The following is a 13049-nucleotide window of genomic DNA, read 5'->3' as shown; positions in this document are numbered from 1 at the left end:
ACTGGATATGGTATCATCTTAATGAATACAAGGCTTTCTTCCATCGGGGCCTTTTTTTCTGATTCTGTGCCACTCTGTAATTAATCATTTTACGGGACCGGCTTTTATTAGAGAACATGACCTCGAATGAGCGCCCTGTAGCAGCTCGAGCTGAAGTGACGTCAGCTCATCTCGAGCTGCCTCTAGTCTGGAACGCAAGTTTTTACAGCCCGCTAGTAAAGGGACATGATGTGGCAGGTTTAGCATCCTTGCTGTATGTGCGTGCGTGCGTGCGTGCGTGTGGTGTGTCTGTGTGTGTGTGTGAGAGAGAAAGAACTCATCATTCGTGCGCGCGCTTTTCTACGAGCGTCGGTGTGTGTGTGTGTGTGTGTGTGTGTGTGTGTGTGTGTGTGTGTGTGTGTGTGTGTGTGTGTGTGTGTGTGTTAGTAATGAAGTAGCTAGGTGATGTGTCCTAGATAAATGGGGCTCATGCATCAACCCGCTGTACCACAAATCTTGGCATGATTTTCTCAGATGCTCACAGTAATGAGATGCACAGTAATGTTACATAAATCATTCGACAGTGTGTGTGTGTGTGCGTGCGTGAGAGAGACCGAGAGAGAGAGCGAGAGCGAGAGCGAGAGAGCGAGGGAAAGAGAGAGAGAGAGAACGCACTGCCCAATTATTAGGCTACATTTATGTTAAAGTTATTGAAATCTAAATAGTATTTATAATACAGAACAAGCGGCAAAGCTCCATATGACACAAATGTTTGCTTTGTAGTCAGAGAAGCACATACAGATGAAACACAATGGAGTCTTTAAGAAGTAGAATACATATGTAACAAAACTGTATACATAGAAAAAGTATTTGAATAAACCATTTCTCAATGATGCATTTAGATACAAATGTCAAATATACAGTATGTTAACAATCCTTCCTTCAACGGACTATTCTATGGATTACATTTCGTGAAAATCCTAAATATCCATATCATGGTATTCTTTTGTCTGGGTTTCGTGTGGAATCCCTCAATAAAGACAGTGTAGTAGGATAGATCTTTATTCCAAATGCCATCACGGATAGACAATGCATTAACCAAACCACGGTACATTGAGGGTAAATTGAAACTCTGTGCCCGCCAGACAGTTTGTTTGCATCTTCGCGTTGCTCCCCGAACATTAATGCATGCATGAATGATGTGTTTTAACAAGAGCGTTACATGTGCAGTCTCTTTCACGGCGCATTGACTTTAATTCATGCATATATCTAACTATTTGATAACATTGTTGTTGCCATCACTGGAAATTATGTGGAGCTTGTTTTACTGAATGGGATTATAGCCTTTGGGATGCAATACAAGTTAGGTATTTATGATCAAATGCATACGTTAATAAATCGTTTTTATTACCTTCATTCACAGAAACATAAGCAATGCTATGGCCTATAAACTTAGATTGGTTCTGTGACTTCTTTGTTATATTTCAGGTTTAGCATATATTTTACATCGCCTCAATCACCCTCAAAATGCTACATAATTGTGAGGTAGTTCTCGAGAAAAGTACACTATGTTTACCCTATGTTAGTCTGTTTCCTTCAGTCATCCATTCATCCCCCATTATCCAGCAGATTCCTTGAAATCTGATTCAGTGTCGCCTTCTGTATGTATGCTCAATTCAGCACGGTCCTCCATCGGTAGACAGCGGAACAGCTACTCGAAAATATTTACACTTTGGAGAGGGAATAATAACCGAATGAATCGCGACTGGTTAGTGTCTGTAGGCTATATGTCGTTATCAATGCCACTGCAATTAATGGGATGGTAAAAGTAATGTTAAAAATAATTCGACAATGCAGACTACTTTTGAAGTGGCGATTTCATATGAAATGCCTCTCCCCTTCGTCTAATTCCTCTCTGTCTCTCTTCTCAAATGTTATTTGTCACATGCTTTTTAAACAACAGGTGCAGACTAACAGTCAAATAATTACCCAAGAATTCAGGATGAAAAATCTTAGAAAAAAGAATAACACAAAGAATAAATACACAATGAGTAACGATAACTTGGTTATATACACAAGGCTGGGTACCAGTACCGAGTCAATGTGCAGGGCTACAAGGTCATTGAGATACGTACCTATAGGTAGGGGTGAAGTGACTCGTCAACAGGAGAGATAATAAACAGTAGCAACAGCGCACGTGATGAGCAGTGGTGGAAAAAAAGACTCAATTGTCATACCTGAGTAGAAGTAAAGATGCCTTAATAGAAAATAACTCAAGTAAAAGTGAAATTCACACAGTAAAATACCACTTAAGTAAAAGTCTAAAAGTATTTGGTTTTAAATATACTTAAGTATCAAAAGTAAATTTAATTGCTAAAATATTCTTAAGTACCAAAAGTAGAAGTATAAATCATTTCAAATTCCTTATATTAAGAAAACCAGACATTTAATTTCATTTATTTTATTTATAGATAGCCAGGGCACACTACAACACTCAGACATAATTTACAAAGGAAGCATTTGGTTTAGTGAGTCCATCAGATCAGAGGCAGTAGAGATGACCAGGGATGCTCTCTTGATAAGTGCGTGAATTGGACCATTTTCCTGTCCTGCTAAGCATTCAAAATGTAACTAGTACTGTACTATTGGTTGTCATTGAAAGTGTATGGAGTAAAACGTACATTATTTTCTTTGGGAATGTAGTGAAGTAAAAGTAAAAGTTGTCCAAAATATAAATAGTAAAGTAAAGTACACATACCCCAAAAATGATTGAAGTAGTACTTTAAAATATTTTTACTTAAGTACCTTATACCACTGGTGATGAGCCAGAATAGTTAGTGCAAAGAGGGTCAATGTAGATATCCTGGGTAGCTATTTGGTTAACTATTTAGTAGTCTTATGGCTTGGGGGTAGAAGCTGTTCAGGGTCCTATTGGTTCCAGACTGGATGCATTGGTACCACTTGCTGTGCGGTAGCAGAGAAAACAATTTGTAACTTGGATGGCTGGAGTCTGACAATTTTTAGGGCCATCCTCTTACACCGCCTGGTACAGAGGTCCTGGATGTCAGGGAGCCTTGCGGTCAGATACGGTCGGATGCCAAGCAGTTGCCATACCAAGCAGTAATGCAGCCAGTCAAGATGCTCTCAATGGTGCAGCTGTATAACTTTTTGAGGACCTGAGGGCCCACTCCAAATATTTTCAGCCTGCTGAGGGGGAACAGGCATTGTTGAGTCATCTTCACAACTGTGTTGGTGTGTGTGGACCATGTTAATTCCTTAGTGATGTGGACACCAAAGAACTTGAAGCTTTCGACCCGCTCCTCTTCAGCCCCATCGGTGTAGATGGGGGGCGTGGTCGGCCCTCCGTTCCCTGTAGTCCACGATCAGCTTCTTTGTCTTGATGAAGTTGAGGGAGAGGTTGTTGTCCTGGCACCACACTGTTAGGTCTCTGAACTCCTCTATATAGGCTGTCTCATCATTGTCAGTGAACAGATCCAGTTGCAAAGGGAGGTGTTCTGTCCCAGGGTCCTGAGAGGCAATAAAGATTGCGTGAGCTGTGGATCTGTTGAGGCGGTATGCGAATTGGACTGGGTCCAAAGTGTCTGGGATGATGGTGTTGAAGTGAGCCATGACCAGCCTTTTAAAGCGTTTCATGGCTACAGATGTGAGTGCTACGTTGTGATAGTCATGTAGACAGGTTACCTAGGCATTCTTGGATAAAGAGGCTATGGTGATATGCTTGAAACATGTAGGCATTACAGACTCGATTAGGGAAGACACCCGCCAGCTGGTCAGTGCACGTCCTGGTAATCCGTCTGGCCCCGCGGCCTTGTGAATGTTAACCATGTTTAAAGGTCCTAATCACATTATCTACGAAGAGCAAGATCACACAGTCATCCTAAACTGCTGGGGCTTTCATGCATGGTTCAGTATTGCTTACCTACATTCTGTATACTTCTGGCCCTTCTTTGGACACTGTGTTAACTAACCTCCAGACGAGCTTAAATGCCATACAACTCTCCTTCCGGTGCCTCCAACTGCTCTTAAATGCAAGTAAAACTAAATGCATGCTCTTCACCCAATCACTGCCTGCACCTGCCCTCCCGTCCAGCATCACTACTCTGGACGGTTGTGACTTAGAATATTTGGACAACTACAAATACCTAGGTGTCTGGTTAGACTGTAAACTCTCCTTCCAGTCTTACATTAAGCATCTCCAAACCAAAATTAAATCTAGAATCGGCTTCCTATTTCGCAAACAAAGTATCCTTCACTCATGCTGCCAAACATACCCTCGTAAAACTGACCATCCTACCGATCCTTGACTTCGGCGGTGTCATTTACAAAATAGCTTCCAACACCCTACTCAAGAAATTGGATGCAGTCTATCACAGTGCCATCCGTTTTGTCACCTAAGCCCCATATACTACCCACCATTGCGACCTGTACGCTCTCGTTGGCTGGCCCTCGCTATATACTCGTCGCCAAACCCACTGGCTCCAGGTCATCCACAAGTCTCTGCTAGGTAAAGCTCCGCCTTATCTCAGCTCACTGGTCACCATAGCAGCACCCACCCGTAGCACACACTCCAGCAGGTATTGTCACGCCCTGACCTTAGAGATCCTTTTAATTCTCTATTTGGTTAGGTCAGGGTGCGACTAGGGTGGGCAATCTATGTTTTCTATTTCTTTGTTGGCCTGGTATGGTTCCCAATCAGAGGCAGCTGTCTATTGTTGTCTGATTGGGGATCATATTTAGGCAGCCTTTTCCCACCTGTTGTTTGTGGGATCTTGTTTTTGTGTAGCTGCCTGTGAGCAGCCCAGAACATCATTTTTCGTTTTCTGCTGTATTGTTTTTGGTGAGTTTCATATGTATTAAACATGTGGAACTCTAAATACGCTGCGCCTTGGTCCATTCATTCAGACGATCATGACAGGTATATCTCAATAGTCACCCCCAAAGCCAATTCCCCCTTTGGCCTCCTTTCCTTCCAGTTCTCTGCCGCCAATGACTGGAACGAACTGCAAAAATCACTGAAGCTGGAGACTCATATCTCCCTCACTAGCTTTAAGCACCAGCTGTCAGAGCAGCTCACAGATCACTGCACCTTTACATAGCCCAGCTGTAATATAGCTCATCCAACTACCTCATCCCCATACTGTATTTATTTATCTTGCTCCTTTGCACCCCAGTATCTACTTACACATTCATCTCCTGCACATCAATCACTCCAGTGTTTAATTGGTATATTGTAATTACTTCGCCACCATGGCCTATGTATTGCCTTACCTCCCTTATCTTTCCTCATTTGCACACACTGTATATAGATTTCTTTCTACTGTATTATTGACTGTATGTTTGTTTATTCCATGTGTAACTCTGTGTTGTTGTTTGTGTCGAACTGCTTTGCTTTATTCTTGGCCAGGTCACAGTTGTAAACGAGAACTTGTTCTCAACTAGCGTAGCTGGTTAATAAAGGTGAAATAAAATAAAAAGTAGGCTCTCATCACTGGATAGTTATTTTAAGTGTCAGCTAAGCACATTATGGTTGCGTTCCCTGCTCATACGTTGCATGCATCAACCAATGGTTGAGTGCCACGTCATTGACTCTGTCATCAACTGACCGATTGCTATAACATATGATGTGGTTAGCTGATACCTAAAATACCTATCCAGGCGTTGTAAGATCTGGCAGGAGTCAGCAATGCCTGGGCAGAGGAACACGTCCCATATGTTATATGTCAGTCGATGACACAGTCAACAACGTACCACACAACCATTGGTTGATCCATGAAATGTCGGAGCAGGAGACCGCGGCCAACATGTAAGTCGCTTTCCACTGCTTAGACGTTGCCAGATCTTACAACGCTTGGATAGTTTTTTTTAACCTATCAGCTAACCACACCACACTGTATGTTATAGCAATCTGTCAGTCGACGAAGTGGCATGTAACCATTGGTTGTTGCGTCGCTTCGCCTTAGCTGTGGAACGCGCCCTAAATGAGCACATAAGCAGGCCAAATGGATCCTACAAACTATCACGGTCCAAACATACCAAGACAGTCGTGAAGAGGGCACGACAAAAGCTTTCCCCCCTCAGGAGACTGAAAAGATTTGGCATGGGTCCCCAGATCCTCAAAAGGTTCTACAGCTGCACCATCGAGAGCATCCTGGCCGGTTGCATCACCGCCTGGTATGGCAACTGCTCGGCATCTGACCATAAGTTGCTACAGAGGGTAGTGCTATCGGCCCAATACATCACTGGGGCCAAGCTTTCTGCCATCCAGTACCTATATAATAGTCAATGTCAGAGGAAAGCCCATAAAATTGGCAGAGACTCCACTCACCCAAGTTATAGACTGTTTTCTCTGCTACCGCATGCCAAGTCTAGGACCAAAAGGCTCCTCAACAGCTTCTACCCCCAAGCCATAAGACTGCTGAACAATTCATAAAATCGCCACCGGACAATTTACATTGATCCCCCCTCCATTTTGTACACTCGCTGTTTGTTTATTATCTATGCATAGTCACTTCACCCCCATCTACATGTACAGATTACCTCAACTAGCCTGTACCCCTGCACACTGACTCGTTACTGGTGCCCCCTGTATATAGCCTCCACACTGACTCGGTACTGGTACCCCCTGTATATAGCCTCCACACTGACTCGGTACTGGTGCCCCCTGTATATAGCCTCCACACTGACTCGTTACTGGTGCCCCCTGTATATAGCCTCCACACTGACTCGGTACTGGTACCCCCTGTATATAGCCTCCACACTGACTCGGTACTGGTGCCCCCTGTATATAGACTCATTGTCGTTATTCTTATTGTGTTACTGTTATTATTACTTTTTATTTTAATCTACTTGGTAAATATTTTCTTCTTCTTGAACTGCACTGTTGGTTAAGGGCTTGTAATTAAGCATTTCACGCTAAAGTCTACACTTGTTGTATTATGCACAAGTGACAAATAACATTTGATTTAATTTCATTTGAAGTTAGTAACGTCTGTAAGTCCATGTAAAGTCAATGTTGCTGCAATGAATTGGAATGGTCAAACAACGTGGAGGAAATATTTCACAATAGCTTGACATTGCCTCCTTAGTTTGCCATAGGTTATGCACAGACAATTATTATTATTGGTTATTTAAATAATCAGGCTAAGTGAAGAATGTACAGTTAATAGGGATTTATAATTTAAATACATGAAATTAGTTATTAGCCTACGTTATAGACAGAGTGGGCTTTCATTGTCGCACCCGGCATCCGTGCATGCCCATCTCTGTTGAATTCATTTTCTTATTGTTAGCCCATGATCATTTAATCATCCAGGGTTTGCTAGAAACACACATTCCACATATTCCATCAATGTATGAACTTCATAGAGAGCAATAGTAATGTCGTCTGTTTGTAGGCACTAACTCCGCCATGGTTCATTGGAGAAAGCTTATGGGAATTTTTTTGTAGGGTTTTTGGATAAATGCCAAAAATAAGGAGCTGATCATGGACTACAGGAAAAGGAGGGCCGAACACAACCCCATTCACATTGACGGGGCTGTAGTGGAGCGGGTCGAGTTTCAAATTCCTTGGTGTCCACATCACCAGCTAACTATCATGGTCCAAACACACCAAGACAGTCGTGAAGAGGGCACAACAACACCTTTTCCCCCTCAGGACACTGAAAAGATTTGGCATGGGTCCCCAGATCCTCAAAAAGTTCTACAGCTGCACCATCGAGAGCATCTGATCGGTTGCATCACTGCCTGGTATGGCAACTGCTCGACATGCGACCGTAAGGTCTTGTAAGGGCTTTACAAGTAAGTATTTCCCGGTTGTATTCGGCGCATGTGACAAATAACATTTGTTTTGGAATAAGGTTTGTGGTAAACACAGGCTTAGATCTTATACATTTTGTTCTATGAGATAATCTCCATCAGCTAACGTCACTTTTTGTGAAATTTGAATTATTTACGTAATCAGATAAAACACATACAGCACATAAAGGCTTCATAATTCATAAACGTCATGTTAACTGACTGATATTATCTCATAGAATAAAACGTATAAGATCTCCTAAGCTTGTGTTAAGCACACAGACCTTATTTTCGGCATTTATCCCAAAACCATATTCTTTCCTCAAAGGAATGGGTGAACGAAGTAGAGTTATTTATTTTTAGGTTTAGGACTACAAGCGGGCGAGCTCTATTTATGGACAGCAACATCCATAAGACGCTTTCTCAGAAACGTCCTGATTGGCCCTTTCAGTAGCCAATCACATCCGAGAGAGACGTGTAGTGCAGCAAGAGCATCTTCCAACATGGCGTCTGTATCCTCGGGATTCCCTTTCAACCTGCCGGTTGCATCTCTGTTGCTGATCCTGCTGCTATGCCTGCATTCGGGGGGAGGCCAGAAGAAGAAAGAGGTAACGGCGTTTCTATATAAACACGTTTCAAAAGCATAACAGTATGATTATGCGGCGTAATTTGGACCAAGGTGCAGCAGAGCGATAGGCTACCTTTACCGTCTCCAGAATGATGCTCGAGCCGAGATACAGACCGAGGCCGTTGTCCCGAACGACTCAAAATGTTTTCATTTATCGCTGCGCGTTCTCCAACTTTACACAATAATGGATATATACGAAATTATACAGGCGCATTGCATACAGTTGATTGTTTTAACAGAATGTATACATTTTTTGTTAGCCAAGGATTATATTCTGATAGGCTATTTTGATCAACTCTAGTGGGCATACCTAGGCTACGTCATCATTACACGGCAGGGTTGCATTCATTACGCCCATTCTGTTTCATAAACGGAAGCAAACATAACGAAACGCGGAGGGACCTAGGTGAATTCAAATCAAATTGTATTTGTCACGTGCGCCGAATACAACTGATGTAGACCTTAGAGTGAAATGTTTACTTACAATCCCTTAACCAACAATGCAGTTTTAAGAAATATACAAACAAAAAAAGAATAATGAAAGTAACAAATAACAATAGCGAGGCTATATACAGGGGGTACTGGTTCAGCGTCAATGTGTGGGGGCACCGGTTAGTCAAGGTAATTGAGATAATATATACATGTGGGTAGAGTTATTAAAGTGACTTGTGCATAGATTATAACAGAGAGTGACAGCAGCGTTAAAGAGGGGGGTGGCAATGCAAATAGTCTGGCTAGTCATTTTATTTAATGTTCAGTAGTCTTATGGCTTGGGGGTAGAAGCTGTTTAGAAGCCTCTTGAAAATAGACTTGGCGCTCTGGGATTGCTTGCCGTGTGGTAGCAGAGAGAACAGTCTATGACAGGGGTGGCTGGTGTCTTTGACCATTTTTAGGGCCTTCCACTGACACCGCCTGTTATAGAGTTCCTGGATGGCAAGAAGCTTGGCCCCAGTGATGTACTGGGCCGTACGCACTACCCTCTGACACCGCCTGTTATAGAGTTCCTGGATGGCAAGAAGCTTGGCCCCAGTGATGTACTGGGCCGTACGCACTACCCTCTGACACCGCCTGTTATAGAGTTCCTGGATGGCAAGAAGCTTGGCCCCAGTGATGTACTGGGCCGTACGCACTACCCTCTGACACCGCCTGTTATAGAGTTCCTGGATGGCAAGAAGCTTGGCCCCAGTGATGTACTGGGCCGTACGCACTACCCTCTGCAGTGCCTTGCAGTCGGATGCCGAGCAGTTGCCATAGCAAGCAGTGATGCAACCAGTCAGGATGCTCTCAATGGTGCAGCTGTAGAAGTATTTGAGGATCTGAGGTCCCATGGCAAATCATTTCAGTCTCCTGAGGGGGAATAGGTTTTGTCGTGCCCTCTTCATGACTGTCTTGGTGTGTTTGGTTTAGAGGTCGACCGATTCATCGGAATGGCCGATTAATTAGGGCCGATTAATTAGGGCCGATTAATTAGGGCCAATTAATTAGGGCCGATTTCATGTTTTCATAACAACAATAACAAACTACTCTTGCGTTCATTGCACGCAGAGTCAGTGTCTATGCAACAGTTTGGGCTGCCTAATTTGCCAGAATTGTATGTAATTATGACATAACATTGAAGGTTGTGCAATGTAACAGCAATATTTAGACTTATGGATGCCACCCGTTAGATAAAATACGGAACGGTTCCATATTTCACTGAAAGGATAAACGTCTTGTTTTCGAGATAATAGTTTCCGGATTCGACCATATTAATGACCTAAGGCTCGTATTTCTGTGTGTTATCATGTTATAACTAAGCCTATGATTTGATAGAGCAGTCTGACTGGGCGATGGTAGGCAGCAGCAGGCTCGTAAGCATTCATTCAAACAGCACTTACGTGCGTTTGCCAGCAGCTGTTTATGACTTCAAGCCTATCAACTCCCGAGATTAGGCTGGTGTAACCGATGTGAAATGGCTAGCTAGTTAGCAGGGTGCGCGCTAATAGCGTTTCAAACGTCACTCGCTCTGAGACTTGGAGTGGTTGTTCCCCTTGCTCTGCAAGGGCCGCGGCCTGATTCGAGCCCAGGTAGGAGCGATGAGAGGGGTGGAAGCTATACTGTTACACTGGCAATACTAAAGTGCCTATAAGAACATCCAATAGTCAAAGGTTAATGAACTACAAATGGTATAGAGAGAAATAGTCCTATAATTCCTATAATAACTACAACCTAAAACTTCTTACCTGGGAATATTGAAGACTCATGTTAAAAGGAACCACCAGCTTTCATATGTTCTCATGTTCTGAGCCATGAACTTAAACGTTAGCTTTCTTACATGGCACATATTGCACTTTTACTTTCTTCTCCAACACTTTGTTTTTGCATTATTTAAACCAAATTGAACATGTTTCATTATTTATTTGAGGCTTAATTGATTTTACTGATGTATTATATTAAGTTAAAATAAGTGTTCATTCAGTATTGTTGTAATTGTCAATAATACAAATAAATAAGATTGTTGTCCTGGCACCACACGGCCAGGTCTCCCTATATGCTGTCTCGTCATTGTTGGTGATCAGGCCTACCACTGTTGTGTCATTGGCAAACGATATTCACGGTTTTTGGTTTCAATACATTTTTTAAACATTAAATGCATTAGTAAATAATGACATTTCAATGATTTTTGAGCTTTTTTAATGGAAATCCAAAAGCCAAAAATTGAGAACATTCCAAAAACATTGCAAATATTCCACTGTCTCTGTGTAACGGTTTTCTTTACTTGAAGGAGAGGCGGATCAAAACGCAGCGTGGTGGTTATTCATGTTTTAATTTATAAAGACACTATACATGAATAAACTAACAAAACAAGAAATGTGAAGAAAAAAACAGCCCTATCTGGTGCAAACACAGAGACAGGAAAATCACCCACAAACACACAGTGAAACCCAGGCTACCTAAGTATGATTCTCAATCAGAGACAACTAATGACACCTGCCTCTGATTGAGAACCATACTAGGCCGAAACATAGAAATACCCAAATCATAGAAAAACAAACATAGACGGCCCACCCCAACTCACGCCCTGACCATACTAAATAAATACTAAACAAAGGAAATAAAGGTCAGAACGTGACACTCTGTCTGGTCCACATTAGACATCAATAGGAAATGACTATAAAATAATTAAATATTTCAGTTGTTTATATGCCTTTGTTTTATTGGACTATTTTTCATTCCTTAAAGTCCTCGTCTCTGCTCAGGCAGTAACAGTCAGCCATCCAGACCATCTAATGTTATCTCCTCCCCATACTGTACTGTCTTTAGTCATCCTATTTAGCTAGGCTAGCCTGCCTAAGTATGCTGCAGTGCTGTCTGACTATCATTTTACTACTTCTTCAAAGTAGATGAGGCATACTTTCTCGAACTGTCACTGTCCCTCTGGTCATCTTGTACATTACTATCTCATGCGGTCTGTGTACATCTAACCTAACGTAGCAGGCGTAAAAGTGTGTCTTTCCAGAGATCTGTATATAATGACTAGATGCTCACGTCTCCACCCAAGCAATGGGTGTCTTTGTATCAAAGGTGGGAAAGCAGGCGACAAGCCATAGAAACACATTAGGCTTATTTTGCACACATTTTGGCCAGAGTGAAACCTCTCACTTCGCCTCTTCCTCTTTGGTCCGTCTCTGTCCGAGCAGTGAAAGAAAGGCGCAATGGATTATGGTCATCGTAGTTATTTACTACGTTTCTGCACTGAACAAGGTTGAATATTTGTGTAATAAACTGCAACTCCCTTCAGCCCAGCGTCCCACAGTTCTTGACTTGATTTCTCTCGTGAATGATTTCATTTATCACTAGAGAAACAGCGGGTTGGACTCTCCCCCAAAAATTACAAAATGGAATTAATTGAACCGATGTTGGTCAATTAGTTGTTTAATAACCAGAAAAAAAACAATGTTGGTTAATTGCTTGGCACTACCTATTAATAATGAATGTTAATTAGAATTCAAGCTACATGTGCCCGACTGTACTTCATTTGAACTCACAACTGTCTGTTTGCTAGCCTGAATTCCAGTCTGTCTGTTTGTGCTATCCTTCCAACTCCTTGTCACTCATTGTCATGCTTGGATTGACAATGACAGTAATGGATTGGCAAGGGCACAAATGGATCTGGCACCAGGCAATTTGTGATAACATAGACCTATGCTGAAATATTTTCAATCTACAAGCCATAGTGGCAGAGTCTGTGTCTCAATATGTACTTCCCATTGATACACATGTATTTGTATAAAACTCCACTACTACCCTCTTGTTTCTACAACAGCTGTACATGCCTCCCCTTCCTTCTTTCCTAGCTAGTCTCCCTTCATTTCTCTCTGCTGTGTTAATGCAGGATGGCAGGCAGGCGGACAGGCGGCCCTGCTAGTTCGCTAGCTGCACGTTGGGGACTAGTGGAGAGAAATAGCGCCTTGTCTGGCTGTGAGAAAATATGATCTTTCTGTGACCTCCCTCAGGCAGAAACTGTGGGGGCGGAAGATCTTATTGAGCCCAAATGGGGTAAAGCGGCGAAGCAGCAACTTTGCATTCTGCTAGCTCGCCCCGGCGGCATAACGGCCCGCTCTCCAAATCGCCCCTGCGAGTGTTG

The sequence above is a fragment of the Oncorhynchus masou genome, chromosome 20, assembly GCF_036934945.1.
Source record: "Oncorhynchus masou masou isolate Uvic2021 chromosome 20, UVic_Omas_1.1, whole genome shotgun sequence".
Lineage (NCBI taxonomy): Eukaryota > Metazoa > Chordata > Actinopteri > Salmoniformes > Salmonidae > Oncorhynchus > Oncorhynchus masou.
This window is presented reverse-complemented; position numbering follows the sequence as displayed.